Here is an 18,306-nt window from a genome sequence, read left to right as displayed (position 1 = left end):
AGGCTTCAGCCCTTACGTTTTCCGGTTTCAATGCTTCTACCTGAGCATCTCGTATCTGTGCTGGAAGACTAGACTGAATGGTGAGTTGCAATGCTCGTACGCGCTTAGGTGTAGTGTCTTTCCGACTGAGGGCATCAGCCACGACATTGGCTTTGCCTGGATGGTACTTGATGGCACATTTATAGTCGTTCAGTAGTTCAACCCATCGACGTTGCCGCATGTTCAATTCCTTCTGCTTGAAGATATGCTCGAGACTCCTGTGATCGGTGTAGATAGTGCACTTGGTACCGTACAGGTAGTGTCGCCATATCTTAAGCGTGAAAACAACAGCTCCCAGCTCTAAATCGTACGTCGTGTAATTCCGTTCATGAACCTTGAGTTGCCGTGAAGCGTAAGCAATAACTTTATCCCGTTGCATCAATACACAACCAAGACCCTGTATTGATGCGTCATAATACACCACAAAATCGTCCGTGCCCTCTGGCAATGAGAGAATAGGTGCGCTGCAAAGCCTATCCTTTAAGTACTGGAAAGCGGTTTCCTGGGAATCTCCCCAACGGTAGGTGACACCCTTCTGTGTCAGTAGTGTAAGCGGTTGTGCGATCTTCGAGAAGTCTTTGATTAGTCGTCTGTAGTAACCCGCCAAACCCAAAAATTGGCGTATTTCAGTTGGCGTACGCGGTGCATGCCAGTTCCTGATCGAATCTACTTTGGATGGATCAACATGGATCCCATCCTTGTTTACTACGTGGCCTAGAAAGTGGACTTCACGAAGCCAAAAGTCACATTTTGAAAACTTGGCGTACAGTTGTTCCTTTCGAAGAAGTTCCAAAATCAATCGTAAATGCTGCTCGTGTTCCTCCTGACTCTTGGAGTAAATCAAAATGTCGTCGATGAAAACAATGACGAGCTTGTCGAGGTAGGGTTTGCACACCCTGTTTATTAAATCCATGAATACGGCAGGCGCGTTCGTTAACCCGAACGGCATGACAAGAAACTCGTAGTGACCGTAGCGAGTTCTGAATGCGGTTTTGGAGACGTCCTCATCCCGGACTCTCAGCTGATGGTATCCTGACCTCAAGTCTATCTTGGAGTAGTAGCACGACCCTTGCAACTGGTCGAATAAGTCGTCTATACGCGGAAGAGGATAACGGTTCTTCACCGTCACCTTGTTCAGTTCGCGGTAGTCTATGCACATCCTGAAGGTACCGTCCTTCTTTTTCACAAACAGTACTGGAGCTCCCCAAGGCGAAGAGCTAGGACGAATAAAGCCCTTTTCCAAGAGCTCTTGTAGCTGCTTTGATAGTTCTTCCAGTTCAGTTGGAGCTAGACGATACGGTGCTCGAGCTATGGGTGCTGCTCCTAGAGCGAGCTCGATTTGGAATTCGACCTGACGATGAGGCGGTAGACCAGGTAAATCTTCAGGAAACACCTGAGGGAAGTCGCGTACAACTGGAATGTCTTCCAATTTCTTTTCTTTCGTTGATGCGTCAGTAACGAGTGCCAAAATAGCGGAGTGACCCTTCCGCAAACATTTCTGAGCCTTCAAGAAAGAGATGATGCCGACCACAGCACCACTCTTGTCGCCTTGAACTTCGAGAGGTTCATGACTAGAACGGGGAATACGAATGATCTTCTCGCTGCCTAAGATTTCTGCCTGATGTTGGGATAACCAATCCATCCCTATAACGATATCGAAACTACCCAAGACTATGGGAATAAGGTCGATGGAGAAAGCTTGGCCGGCTAAGACAATATTACAACCCCTGATTACATGCATGGCTTCTAGGCTATTACCATTAGCTAATTCTACGACGTGTTTGGTGTTTAGGGGTGTTGGTGTACGTTTTAACATTTTACTCACTTTTAACGACATATAACTTGTATCAGCACCCGAATCAAATAAGACAGTAACGTAAATATCGTCGCGAAGGAACTTACCCATAACCAGATTGGGATCGTTCATTGCGTCACCTCGACCCAGTACGAAAGCACGTCCCCTTGCTTCGTTGCCATTGTTGTTGTTTCCTCCGTTGTTGTTGTTCCCATTGCCCTGGTGATTGTTGTTGTTGCGATTCTGGTTCTGGTTCAATTGAGGGCAACCGCATTTGAAATGACCTTCAACCCCACACTGGAAACACCCCCGGTTCCCACGCTGTGGCTGCTGTTGTTGGTTCTGTGGAGCTGGTAGTTGCGGTTGCTGGTTCTGATTCACAGGCCGTGGGCTCCTACAGTCTTTGGCCTGGTGTCCCATCTTGAGACACCTTTGGCAACGACCCTTTGTTGCACTGGCCGCTGTGGTGTCTGTTGCAGTTGTGACACTTGGGGTGAAATCCTTGATATCTTCTCTGTCCACGACTACCAGAAGACTGCTGACTAGGACTCTGGTAGTGGTCAGTCTTCTGTTGCTGAGCTTGAGACTGAACTGTTGCTGAACCTTTGCTAGAATCCCCATCCCACTTTCTTTTGTTGTCACTGGGGGTAGTAGGAGTAGCGGCTGATGTGGTAGCAGCAGTAGCGCTGATACGTTTGGGCAGCTTGTTCTGTTCCACCGCCTGATCTGTGAGGCGATGAGCAAGACACTGAATGTCTTGGATATTGTCGAGATTAGCCGATGTCACATGGCTCTGAATTTCTGATGCTAGACCCTTGAGGTACAACTCAATGCGCTTGATCGGAGGGTCCACCATGGTTGGACACAAGAGGGCCAGTTCGTTCGACCGTTTCGTATAAGCTTCGATTTCCGACCCCGTCATTTTCAAATGATAAAGCTCCACTTCTAACTTGTGGATGTCATCACGCGTGCAGTATTCTCGTTTGATGAGTTCCTTGAAATCGTTCCAAGGGGTGGCGTTAGCAGCTGCCAGCCCTAGAATCTGGACTTGCGCGTTCCACCAGGTTAGCGCAATCCCTTCCAACGTGCCAGTGGCGTACTTGACCCTGCGAGCCTTAGGGCATTCACACATCTCGAACACTGACTCGAGCTTCTCAAACCAATGGAGTAGTCCCACTGCTCCTTCTGTGCCACTGAATGTGCTTGGACGACAGTCCATGAAGTTCTTGAAAGTACAAACAGGTTGCTGTGCGGGTTGACCTCCTGCTTGTGCGGCTGCAAGTGCCACAGCAACTTGTTCGTTTATGAGAGTCGTCAACTGGGCTTGAGTCATGTTAATTCGTCCAGACATGATCTTCATAGTAAAAGTAGCATAAGTGGGAATGGTTCACGAGTAGTGCGATGACAGAAGAGTGTAAGCACATAGGTATTCTCATGTAATAAAGTCATGTGTATCTAAGCGTACTACGAGCAAAGTTCTATGTAGTTCTAACATGCAGGTAATAAACATAAACCATATTACCTAGGATGTCGAGTCTTGCACGTGGAGCGAAGCGTCGTTGTGGATTGTTGAGAGCACTGTTCTAGTTTTAGTCTGGTTTTAATAAAACGTTTTTCCATATTAAAACCTAGTTCTCTATAACCAATGGCTCTGATACCAATCTGTCACACCCCCAAAACCCACCCCGCGGAGTACCACCGCTTGGAGGGGTGACATGACCAGGATCAGGCCATCAATCATATTGAACATAGTGTATAATAAATAAAGTAGTTCGTAAAACCCAATTCAATACAATTGATGTTCAAACCAAACAAAACATAATTTGAGTTGCGGAAGCATAAGTATGTAAACCCAATGTAAATCATAAGTTCAAGGTTTATATGTTAACATGGCATCCACGATCCATGTCCCACAACGACCTGCTCCTCCCTGTGCAAGCTCCATATGTACCTAAGGTCCTGCAAGGCATGCAGCAGAGAGTCAACAACTAGTTGAGCGAGTTCACAGTGTACAGTTCAGTAATTGTAACAGTATGAGTAGCATTATGTTCGTTCGTTAAGTCATGTCTCGTATTAGTTTCCATCGGGGCCCTCTCGGCATGTATGCGAAGGTTAGGGGAAATATTCCCAAATATCCTAGACTATGTATATTTGTATCGCGGCCACCCTGGCATGTGTGCGAAGTTTTAGTATGTATAGTTCGCGGCCTTCCTAGGCATGTGTGCGCATGATTAGTCATAATATCGCGGCCAACCCCTGGCGTGTGTGCGAAGATCAGTTCAATTGGTATACTAGTCTAGCCGTATCTTATCATTACTCTTCCTCACGCGAGGACCATATCATTAGGTTCTATTAACTAAGTATATATGAATAAATCATCCAAATCCCATTCCCACCCTGGGAACCCCATGCCTTGGCTGTGTGAACTCACCTTGGTTTGCTCGGCAGATACACAAAAGGTTTCTTGAACTAAGAGTGGTCAACCACGTCCTAACAGGGTTACCATACAAGTCAGGTTTTGGTTTCAAGTAATGCACGTATGTTTCACACAATTAAACACGTTACGAACATGTGAAGATCATGGCAAACACATATTGCACGTTAACAGTCAAGAGCCTAACGTAATCATACTTGTGCGTTTTAATTATTAGCCCAAAAGTACCCGGCACAACATGTTGTGCGATCCACAACATGTTGTGCGATCCAACATAACCCAGCCCAATTATCATAGCAGATCAATAACACATCGGACCAGTTAAACAACATATATGTGACTTGTGCGATCCGGGTAACCTTGTACGATCCGGATGGGTTGTGCGACGGTAGTTTGGGCTTGTTCGGCCCAACATTGCATCTCGTGCAATCCAACAAGCCTTGTGCGACTGAAGACATCTTGTGCGACTGACAAGGCTTGTGCGACTAGACTCCTTATGCGAGTGGACCTCTTGTGCGAGTGGGCCTCTTGTGTGACCAAGAGGTCTTGTGCGATGGGTTTAACATTCCGAATATCATGCAATCGGTTACAAGCATTCATTGGTTTCCAAACTTATCATTAATCAATTAACAAGTTTCCAACTATTCGTTTGACATACAATCGATCAAACAAGGCAATTATCAACTGATTCATAAGAACCCTAATCTTAACCAAATCATGAACAATACTCATAACACTTCAACATATTATCATGATTCATATCCTTGAATACTAGCATACATACTAACTTAACAATCACAACATTCATCCAATTGTTAATATATTCCAGTCGATTATCATGTATTCGGTTTCTTAACATCATATAGTTATCAATCCTATCTAAGTACATATGAATCGAGACTTTCAGGAACATCACACCATATAACTTATTTCATTACAATCCGCACATACAACCCTAACTCAACATGAAACACATATGAATCATATCACCAATCAATCAAGAAATCACAATAGATCACTAACCGATTAGTAGGTGAAACAAGGAAGGCAATCCGAACCAAAAGATCTTCGAGGAGCTAGGTGTCGTTGTCGTCGGCTATGAAAGGAGAGGGAAACCGAACTAGGGTTTTTGTGTGTGTTGTGTTGTTGTAACAAATGAGAAACAAAACTCTAAGGGTGACCGTAGCGAGTTCTGAATGCGGTTTTGGAGACGTCCTCATCCCGGACTCTCAGCTGATGGTATCCTGACCTCAAGTCTATCTTGGAGTAGTAGCACGACCCTTGCAACTGGTTGAATAAGTCGTCTATATGCGGAAGAGGATAACGGTTCTTCACCGTCACCTTGTTCAGTTCGCGGTAGTCTATGCACATCCTGAAGGTACCGTCCTTCTTTTTCACAAACAGTACTGGGGCTCCCCAAGGCGAAGAGCTAGGACGAATAAAGCCCTTTTCCAAGAGCTCTTGTAGCTGCTTTGATAGTTCTTCCAGTTCAGTTGGAGCTAGACGATACGGTGCTCGAGCTATGGGTGCTGCTCCTGGAGCGAGCTCGATTTGGAATTCGACCTGACGATGAGGCGGTAGACCAGGTAAATCTTCAGGAAACACCTGAGGGAAGTCGCGTACAACTGGAATGTCTTCCAATTTCTTTTCTTTCATTGATGCGTCAGTAACGAGTGCCAAAATAGCGGTGTGACCCTTCCGCAAACATTTCTGAGCCTTCAAGAAAGAGATGATGCCGACCACAGCACCACTCTTGTCGCCTTGAACTTCGAGAGGTTCATGACTAGAACAGGGAATACGAATGATCTTCTCGCTGCCTAAGATTTCTGCCTGATGTTGGGATAACCAATCCATCCCTATGACGATATCGAAACTACCCAAGACTATGGGAATAAGGTCGATGGAGAAAGCTTGGCCGGCTAAGACAATATTACAACCCCTGATTACATGCATGGCTTCTAGGCTATTACCATTAGCTAATTCTACGACGTGTTTGGTGTTTAGGGGTGTTGGTGTACGTTTTAACATTTTACTCACTTTTAACGACATATAACTTGTATCAGCACCCGAATCAAATAAGACAGTAACGTAAATATCGTCGAGAAGGAACTTACCCATAACTAGATTGGGATCGTTCATTGCGTCACCTCGACCCAGTACGAAAGCACGTCCCCTTGCTTCGTTGCCATTGTTGTTGTTTCCCCCGTTGTTGTTGTTCCCATTGCCCTGGTGATTGTTGTTGTTGCGATTCTGGTTCTGGTTCAATTGAGGGCAATCGCGTTTGAAATGACCTTCAGCCCCACTGTGACAACTCGTATTTCCAAACCGACCTTTGTACTTTGATGTAACGTATGTGTACGATATGTGACTGTTATGAAAATGAATGTTATGTGAATGTTATGCTAACACGTGCTTGTGAATGATTATGTGATTATGTTACTTGAGCCCAAACCGCACAACACCCACACTCGCACAAGCCCACCTGCTTGGGGCCGTATCTTATGAAATCGGACCAGAAGGGGCAGCCGTGATGGGCCGGCCCACTTCTCTTCTGCGTAAACAAACAAACACCCTTAGGGAGTTTCTTGTCATGCCGTTCGGGTTAACGAACGCGTCTGCCGTATTTATGGACCTTATGAACAGGGTGTGCAAACCCTATCGTGACAAGTTCGTCATTGTCTTCATCGACGACATCCTAATCTACTCCAAGAGTCAGGAGGAGCACGAGCAGCACCTACGATTGATTCTGGAACTCCTACGGAAGGAACAGTTGTACGCTAAGTTTTCGAAATGCGACTTCTAGCTTCGTGAAGTCCACTTTCTAGGCCATGTAGTGAACAAGGATGGGATTCATGTTGATCCATCCAAGGTAGACTCGATTAGGAACTGGCCTGCACCACGTACGCCAACGGAAATACGCCAATTCTTGGGTTTGGCGGGTTACTACAGACGGTTTATTAAAGACTTTTCAAAGATTGCTCAGCCGCTTACGCTACTGACACAGAAGGGTGTCACCTATCGCTGGGGAGAGCCCCAGGAGACTGCTTTTCAGCACCTAAAGGATAGACTTTGCAGTGCACCTATCCTCTCATTGCCAGAGGGCACGGACGATTTTGTGGTCTATTGTGACGCATCAATACAGGGGCTTGGTTGTGTATTGATGCAGCGTGATAAAGTTATTGCCTACGCTTCTCGTCAACTCAAGATTCACGAACGAAACTACACGACGCACGACTTAGAGCTGGGAGCCGTTGTTTTCGCGCTCAAGATATGGCGACACTACCTGTACGGTACCAAGTGCATAATTTACACCAATCACAGGAGTCTCGAGCATATTCTTAAGCAAAAGGATTTGAACATGCATCAACGAAGATGGGTTGAACTACTTAACGATTACGAATGCGCCATCAAGTACCATCCAGGCAAGGCCAATGTTGTGGCTGACGCCCTCAGTCGAAAGGACACTCTACCTAGACGCGTACGAGCCTTGCAGCTCACTATACAGTCCAGTCTTCCAGGACAGATACGAAATGCTCAGGTAGAAGCATTGAAACCCGAAAACGTCAAGGCAGAAGCCCTACGCGGCTCAAGGCAACGACTAGAACAGAAGGCAGACGGCGCCTACTATGTAACGGGGCGTATTTGGGTCCCACTTTATGGCGGTCTACGCGAACTTGTAATGGATGAAGCTCACAAGTCTCGCTATTCGGTACATCCAGGATCGGATAAAATGTACCACGACATCAGAACTACTTATTGGTGGCCTAGCATGAAGGCCCACATCGCTACCTACGTCCGCAAGTGCTTGACCTGTGCAAGAGTCAAGGTTGAATACCAGAAACCAGCGGGCCTACTTCAGCAACCTAAGATACCGCAATGGAAATGGGAAGAAATTTCCATAGATTTCGTTATAGGCCTACCTAGATCCCAGCGTGGGAATGATACCATATGGGTGATCGTGGATCGACTCACCAAGTCTGCACACTTCCTAGCTATAAAGGAAACGGATAAGTTCTCCACTCTCGCAGACATCTACCTCAAAGAAGTTGTTTCGAGGCACGGGGTGCCCACCTCCATCATTTCGGATCGGGATGCACGATTCACGTCAGAGCTATGGCAAGCGATGCACAAATCTTTCGGCTCACGGTTAGACATGAGCACAGCGTATCACCCTCAGACGGATGGGCAGTCTGAGCGTACGATCCAAACTCTCGAAGACATGCTTCGGGCATGCGTAATAGACTTCGGGAACGGCTGGGAAAAGCACCTCCCTTTGGTGGAGTTCTCGTACAATAATAGTTATCACACCAGCATACAAGCCGCTCCATTCGAGAAATGCCGGTCACCTCTCTGTTGAGCAGAGGTGGGGGATAGTCAGATTACGGGTCCAGAGATTGTAGTGGACGCCACAGAGAAGATTGCACAAATACGACAACGCATGGCGGCAGCACGCGACCGTCAGAAAGCCTACGCGGATAAGCGTAGAAAGCCTTTGGAATTTCAGGTCGAGGACCGGGTTTTACTTAAAGTCTCACCCTGGAAGGGTGTGGTACGTTTTGGCAAACGGGGCAAACTAAATCCGCGGTATGTCGGACCATTCGAGATCATTGAGAAAATCGGCAAAGTGGCCTACAAGCTAAACCTACCAGCTGAACTCGGTGCAGTTCACAATGTTTTCCACGTGTCGAATCTGAAGAAATGCTTGTCAGATGAGACCCTAATAATTCAATTGAAAGAGCTCACTATCGACGAGCAGTTGCAGTTCGTCGAGGAACCTGTAGAAATCACGGACCGGGATGTTAAGGTCCTCAAAAACAAGAGAATCCCTCTTGTTCGAGTTCGTTGGAACTCCAGACGTGGCCCAGAGTACACCTGGGAACGCGAAGACAGGATGACAGAAAAGTACCCCCAGTTATTCGGAACCAATGCAACCACTACTGAGGCTGAAGCTACTACTGCGGAATTTCGGGACGAAATTCCAGATCAACGGGGGGGGGGGGATGTGACACCCCAGGAAAACCAGTGAACGATACAACTGACCTAGCTCCCTCAGTGAGTGGGTACCAAATTTTGGGACGAAATTTCTTTTTAGTTGGGGATAATGTGACAACTCGTATTTCCAAACCGACCTTTGTACTTTGATGTAACGTATGTGTACGATATGTGACTGTTATGAAAATGAATGTTATGTGAATGTTATGTTAACACGTGCTTGTGAATGATTATGTGATTATGTTACTTGAGCCCAAACCGCACAACACCCACACTCGCACAAGCCCACCTGCTTGGGGCCGTATCTTATGAAATCGGACCAGAAGGGGCAGCCGTGATGGGCCGGCCCACTTCTCTTCTGCGTAAACAAACAAACACCCTTAGGGAGTTGTTCTCTCAATTGTTACAAAACATATCACACACACAAGTCCACAAACCCTAGTGCTTTCCTCTCTCCCTTCCTCTCTCGCTCAAACCCGACGGCGAACAACCAGGCGAACAACCATTCGGATCGAGGATCTTTTGTTTCATTCGGCTTACCTTCTCGTTGTTCGAATTCAGCCGGTTAGTGTTTGATTGTTGTTGATGTTTTTGATGTGTGTTTATAATAGTCATGCATGATGATATAGGATTTTGATTAACATGATTGATCGTGTTGAGTGATATGTGGTTACTTGACATAAAATCGGCTCACATGTGCTGTGTTATAGATCGATATAGAGTTGTTAATCATATGATGCTCGAATTAACCGGCTGGGATATTGATGAACTCGGATAATATGGTTAGGTTATAGGGTTTAAATCCGATTATATGTGTCGTGTTAAATTGTTGTTCAAGCTTGTTCATATGTATGATGTTAGGGTTCATATGGATTGGATGTTTGATTTCACTGTTTGATCGATATTATGCTAACTGATTAGTTGGAAACTTGTTAATTGATAAGAGTAAAAAGGAAACTGATTAAATTGATTGTAACCGATCTGCATGAAATCAGGAGAAGTTGTTACAAATTGCTAGTCTCGACACGGTTGCGAGTCGAGAACTCCCTGTCTCGACTCGAGACCGCACAATCCCGGCACAAACCGCACGAGCCGAGACCACGGTTGCGAGTCCTGTTGCGACTCGAGACCGGACCATGACAACTCGAGATCATCCTTGTTGCGACTCGAGACTTCGGAACCAGCCCAACTCGAGACCGCTTGGTCTCGACTCGAGACTGTGAGCACGGGCACCTTATTATTGGACTGTTCAATCTTATTGGGCCGAGATTGTATTATTGATTTGTTATGATATTTGGGCCGGAGGTTATTGGACTGACTTCTAGTTTCACAAGTTGGATATGTTATGACAGTTAACTTATGTTACGTGTTTGTTATGATTATTACGTGCACGTTACCTACTAGTCTATGTGATACATATGTGCGATACTTGAGTCAAAACCTGACTTGTGTGGTAACCCTGTTAGGACGAGATTGACCACTCATAGTTCAAGAAACCCTTTTTGTGTATCTGCCGAGCAAACCAAGGTGAGTTCACACAGCCAAGGCATGGGATTCCCGGGTTGGGAATTGGGTTGGAATGTTTGATATGGAATGATTACTCGTACTTACGCAATCACTAGACTATAGACCATCGTCCTCAGGATAGTCAGGACACTTACGTAAAACCTACGTAAAATAGTATATACCATTGTCTCCCGGGTCGGGAGGACACTTACGTAAATCCTACGTAACCTAATACCCACTGCTGTCTTCCAGGTCGGAAGGACACTTACGTAAATCCTACGTAAACCCCACGCGTACCACTGTCCTTGGGGAAGGGCACTCACGTAAGTCCTACGTGACCTTGTACGTATTCCTGTTCTCGGTTTAAGAAGAACACATGGTTGCAAATAGTCTAGTAAGTACCATAATGGGAAGCCCCCATTAGTAAAGATAAACGTGGGAATCCCCCACTAGTAATATATATATATAAGCATGGGAAACCCCCACCATTAGTACATACATGCATGGGAAGCCCCCAACTAGATGAACATACTCATTATTATTACGAACTTACTTTCTGTGAACTCGCTCAACTAGTTGTTGACTCTCTGCTGCATGCCTTGCAGGACCTTAGGTACATTATGGAGCTTGCACAGGGAGGAGTAGGTCGTTGTGGGATACGGATCGTGAACGATATTTGAACTTATAACTTATTTTGGGTTTTCATTATTATGCTTCCGCTACTTAAAACAAAGTTTGGTTTGAACATCAATCGTATTGATTTGGGTTTTGAACTACTTTAACTATTATATGCTTGTTCAATATGATTGGTGGCTTAATCCTGGTCAGTCACGCTCCCAAGCGGTGGTACTCCGCGTGTGGGATTTTGGGGGTGTGACAGATTGGTATCAGAGCCATTGGTTATAGAGAACTTGGTTTTAATATGGGAAAACGTTTAATTAAAACCAGACTATAACCAGTACAGTGCTCTCAACGATCCACAACGACGCTTCGCTCCACGTGCAAGACTCGACATTCTAGGTAATAAGGTTTATGTTTATTACCTGCTTGCTAGAACTATATAGAACTTTGCTCGCATTACGCTTAGATACACATGACTTAATTACATGAGAATACCTACGTGCTTACGCTTTTCTGTCATCGCCCTATTCGCGAACCATTCTCACTTACGCTACTTTTACAATGAAGATCATGTCTGGACGAATTAACATGACTCAAGCCCAGCTAGAGGCTCTCGTTCAAGCTCAAGTTGCTGCGGCACTTGCAGCTGCTCAAGCAGGTAGTATACCCTGCAGTATAGATTCACACTAGGATCCTTAGATCCTGCATTCACTCTCGTATTTAATCTCGTCCTATTCATACACAATAGGTCAACCAGCGCAGCAGCCTGTCTGCACTTTTAAGAACTTCATGGACTGTCGTCCAAGTACTTTCAGTGGCACAGAAGGAGCAGTGGGACTACTCCATTGGTTTGAAAAGCTCGAGTCGGTATTTGAGATGTGTGAATGCCCTGAGGCTCGCAGGGTGAAATACGCCACTGGCACGCTAGAAGGAATAGCACTAACTTGGTGGAACGCCCAAGTTCAAATCTTAGGGTTGGCAGCTGCTAACGCCACACACTGGAACGACTTCAAGGAACTCATTAAGAGGGAATACTGCACGCGTGATGACATCCACAAGTTGGAGAACGAGCTTTATCACTTGAAAATGACGGGGTCAGAGATTGAAGCCTATACAAAGCGGTCAAACGAACTGGCCATTCTGTGTCCAACTATGGTGGACCCTCCAATTAAGCGCATCGAGTTGTACCTCAAGGGTCTAGCCTCAGAAATTCAGAGCCATGTTACGTCGGCAAACCTCGACAACATCCAAGACATTCAGCGTCTTGCTCATCGCCTTACAGATCAGGCGGTGGAACAGAACAAGTTGCCCAAACGCATCAGTGCTACCACTTCAGCCGCTACTCCCACTACACCCAGTGACAACAAAAGAAAGTGGGATGGGGATTCTAGCAAAGGTTCAGCATCCGTTCAGTCCCAAGCTCAGCAGCAGAAGACTGACCACTACCAGAGTCCTAGTCAACAAACCTCTGGTGGTCATAGACAGAGAAGGTATCAAGGGTTTCACCCCAAGTGTCACAACTGCAACAGACATCACAGCGGCCAGTGCAACAAGGGTCGTTGTCAAAGATGTCTCAAGATGGGTCACGAGGCCAAAGACTGTAGGAGCCCACGGCCTGCAAATCAGAACCAGCAACCGCAGCAACCAGCTCTACAGAACCCGCAGCAGCAGCCACAGCGTGGAAACCGGGGATGTTTCTAGTGTGGGGCTGAAGGTCATTACAAACGCGATTGCCCTCAGTTGAACCAGAACCAGAATCGCAACAACAATAACCAGGGCAACGGGAACAACAACAACAGGGGAAACAACAACAACAATGGCAACGAGGCAAGGGGTCGAGCTTTCGTGCTAGGGCGAGGAGACGCAATGAACGATCCCAATGTGGTTATGGGTAAGTTTCTACTCGACGATATTTATGTTACTGTTTTGTTTGATTCGGGTGCGGATACAAGTTATATTTCTGTGAAAGCCAGTAAATTGTTAAAACGTACATCAACACCCCTAAACACCAAACACGTCGTAGAACTAGCTAATGGTAAGAGTTTAGAAGCCACGCAGATAGTCAGGGGTTGTAGTATCATCTTAGCCGGTCAAGTTTTCCCCATCGACCTTATTCCCATAGTCTTGGGAAGTTTCGATATCGTTATTGGGATGGATTAGTTATCCCAACATCAGGCAGAAATCATATGCAGCGAGAAGATCATTCGTATTCCCCGTACTGGTCAAGAACCTCTCGAAGTCCAGGGCGACAAGAGTGGTGCTGTAGTAGGCATCATCTCTTTCTTGAAGGCTCAGAAGTGTCTGCGGAAGGGTCACACCGCAATCTTGGCACTCATTTCAGATGCATCAGTGAGGGAAAAGAAACTGGAGGTTATTCCAGTTGTACGCGACTACCCTCAGGTGTTTCCTGAAGATTTACCTGGATTACCGCCTCATCGCCAGGTCGAGTTTGAAATCGAGCTAGCACCAGGAGCAGCACCCATAGCTCGCGCACCATATCGTCTAGCTCCATCAGAATTGGAAGAATTATCAAAGCAGCTACAAGAGCTCTTGGAAAAGGGCTTCATTCGTCCAAGCTCTTCGCCATGGGGAGCTCCAGTACTATTTGTGAAAAAGAAGGACGGCACTTTCAGGATGTGCATCGACTACCGTGAACTCAACAAGGTGACGGTGAAGAACCGTTATCCTCTTCCACGCATAGACGACTTATTCGACCAGTTGCAAGGGTCGTGTTATTACTCCAAGATAGACTTGAGGTCTGGATATCATCAGCTGAGAGTCCAGGATGAGGACGTCTCCAAAACTGCATTCAGAACTCGTTATGGCCACTACGAGTTTCTTGTCATGCCGTTCGGGTTAACGAACGCGTCTGCCGTATTTATGGACCTTATGAACAGGGTGTGCAAACCCTATCGTGACAAGTTCGTCATTGTCTTCATCGACGACATCCTAATCTACTCCAAGAGTCAGGAGGAGCACGAGCAGCACCTACGATTGATTCTGGAACTCCTACGGAAGGAACAGTTGTACGCTAAGTTTTCGAAATGCGACTTCTAGCTTCGTGAAGTCCACTTTCTAGGCCATGTAGTGAACAAGGATGGGATTCATGTTGATCCATCCAAGGTAGACTCGATTAGGAACTGGCCTGCACCACGTACGCCAACGGAAATACGCCAATTCTTGGGTTTGGCGGGTTACTACAGACGGTTTATTAAAGACTTTTCAAAGATTGCTCAGCCGCTTACGCTACTGACACAGAAGGGTGTCACCTATCGCTGGGGAGAGCCCCAGGAGACTGCTTTTCAGCACCTAAAGGATAGACTTTGCAGTGCACCTATCCTCTCATTGCCAGAGGGCACGAACGATTTTGTGGTCTATTGTGACGCATCAATACAGGGGCTTGGTTGTGTATTGATGCAGCGTGATAAAGTTATTGCCTACGCTTCTCGTCAACTCAAGATTCACGAACGAAACTACACGACGCACGACTTAGAGCTGGGAGCCGTTGTTTTCGCGCTCAAGATATGGCGACACTACCTGTACGGTACCAAGTGCACAATTTACACCAATCACAGGAGTCTCGAGCATATTCTTAAGCAAAAGGATTTGAACATGCATCAACGAAGATGGGTTGAACTACTTAACGATTACGAATGCGCCATCAAGTACCATCCAGGCAAGGCCAATGTTGTGGCTGACGCCCTCAGTCGAAAGGACACTCTACCTAGACGCGTACGAGCCTTGCAGCTCACTATACAGTCCAGTCTTCCAGGACAGATACGAAATGCTCAGGTAGAAGCATTGAAACCCGAAAACGTCAAGGCAGAAGCCCTACGCGGCTCAAGGCAACGACTAGAACAGAAGGCAGACGGCGCCTACTATGTAACGGGGCGTATTTGGGTCCCACTTTATGGCGGTCTACGCGAACTTGTAATGGATGAAGCTCACAAGTCTCGCTATTCGGTACATCCAGGATCGGATAAAATGTACCACGACATCAGAACTACTTATTGGTGGCCTAGCATGAAGGCCCACATCGCTACCTACGTCCGCAAGTGCTTGACCTGTGCAAGAGACAAGGTTGAATACCAGAAACCAGCGGGCCTACTTCAGCAACCTAAGATACCGCAATGGAAATGGGAAGAAATTTCCATAGATTTCGTTATAGGCCTACCTAGATCCCAGCGTGGGAATGATACCATATGGGTGATCGTGGATCGACTCACCAAGTCTGCACACTTCCTAGCTATAAAGGAAACGGAAAAGTTCTCCACTCTCGCAGACATCTACCTCAAAGAAGTTGTTTCGAGGCACGGGGTGCCCACCTCCATCATTTCGGTTCGGGATGCACGATTCACGTCAGAGCTATGGCAAGCGATGCACAAATCTTTCGGCTCACGGTTAGACATGAGCACAGCGTATCACCCTCAGACGGATGGGCAGTCTGAGCGTACCATCCAAACTCTCGAAGACATGCTTCGGGCATGCGTAATAGACTTCGGGAACGGCTGGGAAAAGCACCTCCCTTTGGTGGAGTTCTCGTACAATAATAGTTATCACACCAGCATACAAGCCGCTCCATTCGAGGCATTGTACGGGCGTAAATGCCGGTCACCTCTCTGTTGAGCAGAGGTGGGGGATAGTCAGATTACGGGTCCAGAGATTGTAGTGGACGCCACAGAGAAGATTGCACAAATACGACAACGCATGGCGGCAGCACGCGACCGTCAGAAAGCCTACGCGGATAAGCGTAGAAAGCCTTTGGAATTTCAGGTCGAGGACCGGGTTTTACTTAAAGTCTCACCCTGGAAGGGTGTGGTACGTTTTGGCAAACGGGGCAAACTAAATCCGCGGTATGTCGGACCATTCGAGATCATTGAGAAAATCGGCAAAGTGGCCTACAAGCTAAACCTACCAGCTGAACTCGGTGCAGTTCACAATGTTTTCCACGTGTCGAATCTGAAGAAATGCTTGTCAGATGAGACCCTAATAATTCAATTGAAAGAGCTCACTATCGACGAGCAGTTGCAGTTCGTCGAGGAACCTGTAGAAATCACGGACCGGGATGTTAAGGTCCTCAAAAACAAGAGAATCCCTCTTGTTCGAGTTCGTTGGAACTCCAGACGTGGCCCAGAGTACACCTGGGAACGCGAAGACAGGATGACAGAAAAGTACCCCCAGTTATTCGGAACCAATGCAACCACTACTGAGGCTGAAGCTACTACTGCGGAATTTCGGGACGAAATTCTAGATCAACGGGGGGGGATGTGACACCCCAGGAAAACCAGTGAACGATACAACTGACCTAGCTCCCTCAGTGAGTGCGTACCAAATTTTGGGACGAAATTTCTTTTTAGTTGGGGATAATGTGACAACTCGTATTTCCAAACCGACCTTTGTACTTTGATGTAACGTATGTGTACGATATGTGACTGTTATGAAAATGAATGTTATGTGAATGTTATGTTAACACGTGCTTGTGAATGATTATGTGATTATGTTACTTGAGCCCAAACCGCACAACACCCACACTCGCACAAGCCCACCTGCTTGGGGCCGTATCTTATGAAATCGGACCAGAAGGGGCAGCCGTGATGGGCCGGCCCACTTCTCTTCTGCGTAAACAAACAAACACCCTTAGGGAGTTGTTCTCTCAATTGTTACAAAACATATCACACACACAAGTCCACAAACCCTAGTGCTTTCCTCTCTCCCTTCCTCTCTCGCTCAAACCCGACGGCGAACAACCAGGCGAACAACCATTCGGATCGAGGATCTTTTGTTTCATTCGGCTTACCTTCTCGTTGTTCGAATTCAGCCGGTTAGTGTTTGATTGTTGTTGATGTTTTTGATGTGTGTTTATAATAGTCATGCATGATGATATAGGATTTTGATTAACATGATTGATCGTGTTGAGTGATATGTGGTTACTTGACATAAAATCGGCTCACATGTGCTGTGTTATAGATCGATATAGAGTTGTTAATCATATGATGCTCGAATTAACCGGCTGGGATATTGATGAACTCGGATAATATGGTTAGGTTATAGGGTTTAAATCCGATTATATGTGTCGTGTTAAATTGTTGTTCAAGCTTGTTCATATGTATGATGTTAGGGTTCATATGGATTGGATGTTTGATTTCACTGTTTGATCGATATTATGCTAACTGATTAGTTGGAAACTTGTTAATTGATAAGAGTAAAAAGGAAACTGATTAAATTGATTGTAACCGATCTGCATGAAATCAGGAGAAGTTGTTACAAATTGCTAGTCTCGACACGGTTGCGAGTCGAGAACTCCCTGTCTCGACTCGAGACCGCACATTCCCGGCACAAACCGCACGAGCCGAGACCACGGTTGCGAGTCCTGTTGCGACTCGAGACCGGACCATGACAACTCGAGATCATCCTTGTTGCGACTCGAGACTTCGGAACCATCCCAACTCGAGACCGCTTGGTCTCGACTCGAGACTGTGAGCACGGGCACCTTATTATTGGACTGTTCAATCTTATTGGGCCGAGATTGTATTATTGATTTGTTATGATATTTGGGCCGGAGGTTATTGGACTGACTCCTAGTTTCACAAGTTGGATATGTTATGACAGTTAACTTATGTTACGTGTTTGTTATGATTATTACGTGCACGTTACCTACTAGTCTATGTGATACATATGTGCGATACTTGAGTCAAAACCTGACTTGTGTGGTAACCCTGTTAGGACGAGATTGACCACTCATAGTTCAAGAAACCCTTTTTGTGTATCTGCCGAGCAAACCAAGGTGAGTTCACACAGCCAAGGCATGGGATTCCCGGGTTGGGAATTGGGTTGGAATGTTTGATATGGAATGATTACTCGTACTTACGCAATCACTAGACTATAGACCATCGTCCTCAGGATAGTCAGGACACTTACG

This window comes from Helianthus annuus, chromosome 4 (assembly GCF_002127325.2).
Source record: "Helianthus annuus cultivar XRQ/B chromosome 4, HanXRQr2.0-SUNRISE, whole genome shotgun sequence".
Taxonomy (NCBI): domain Eukaryota; kingdom Viridiplantae; phylum Streptophyta; class Magnoliopsida; order Asterales; family Asteraceae; genus Helianthus; species Helianthus annuus.
This window is presented reverse-complemented; position numbering follows the sequence as displayed.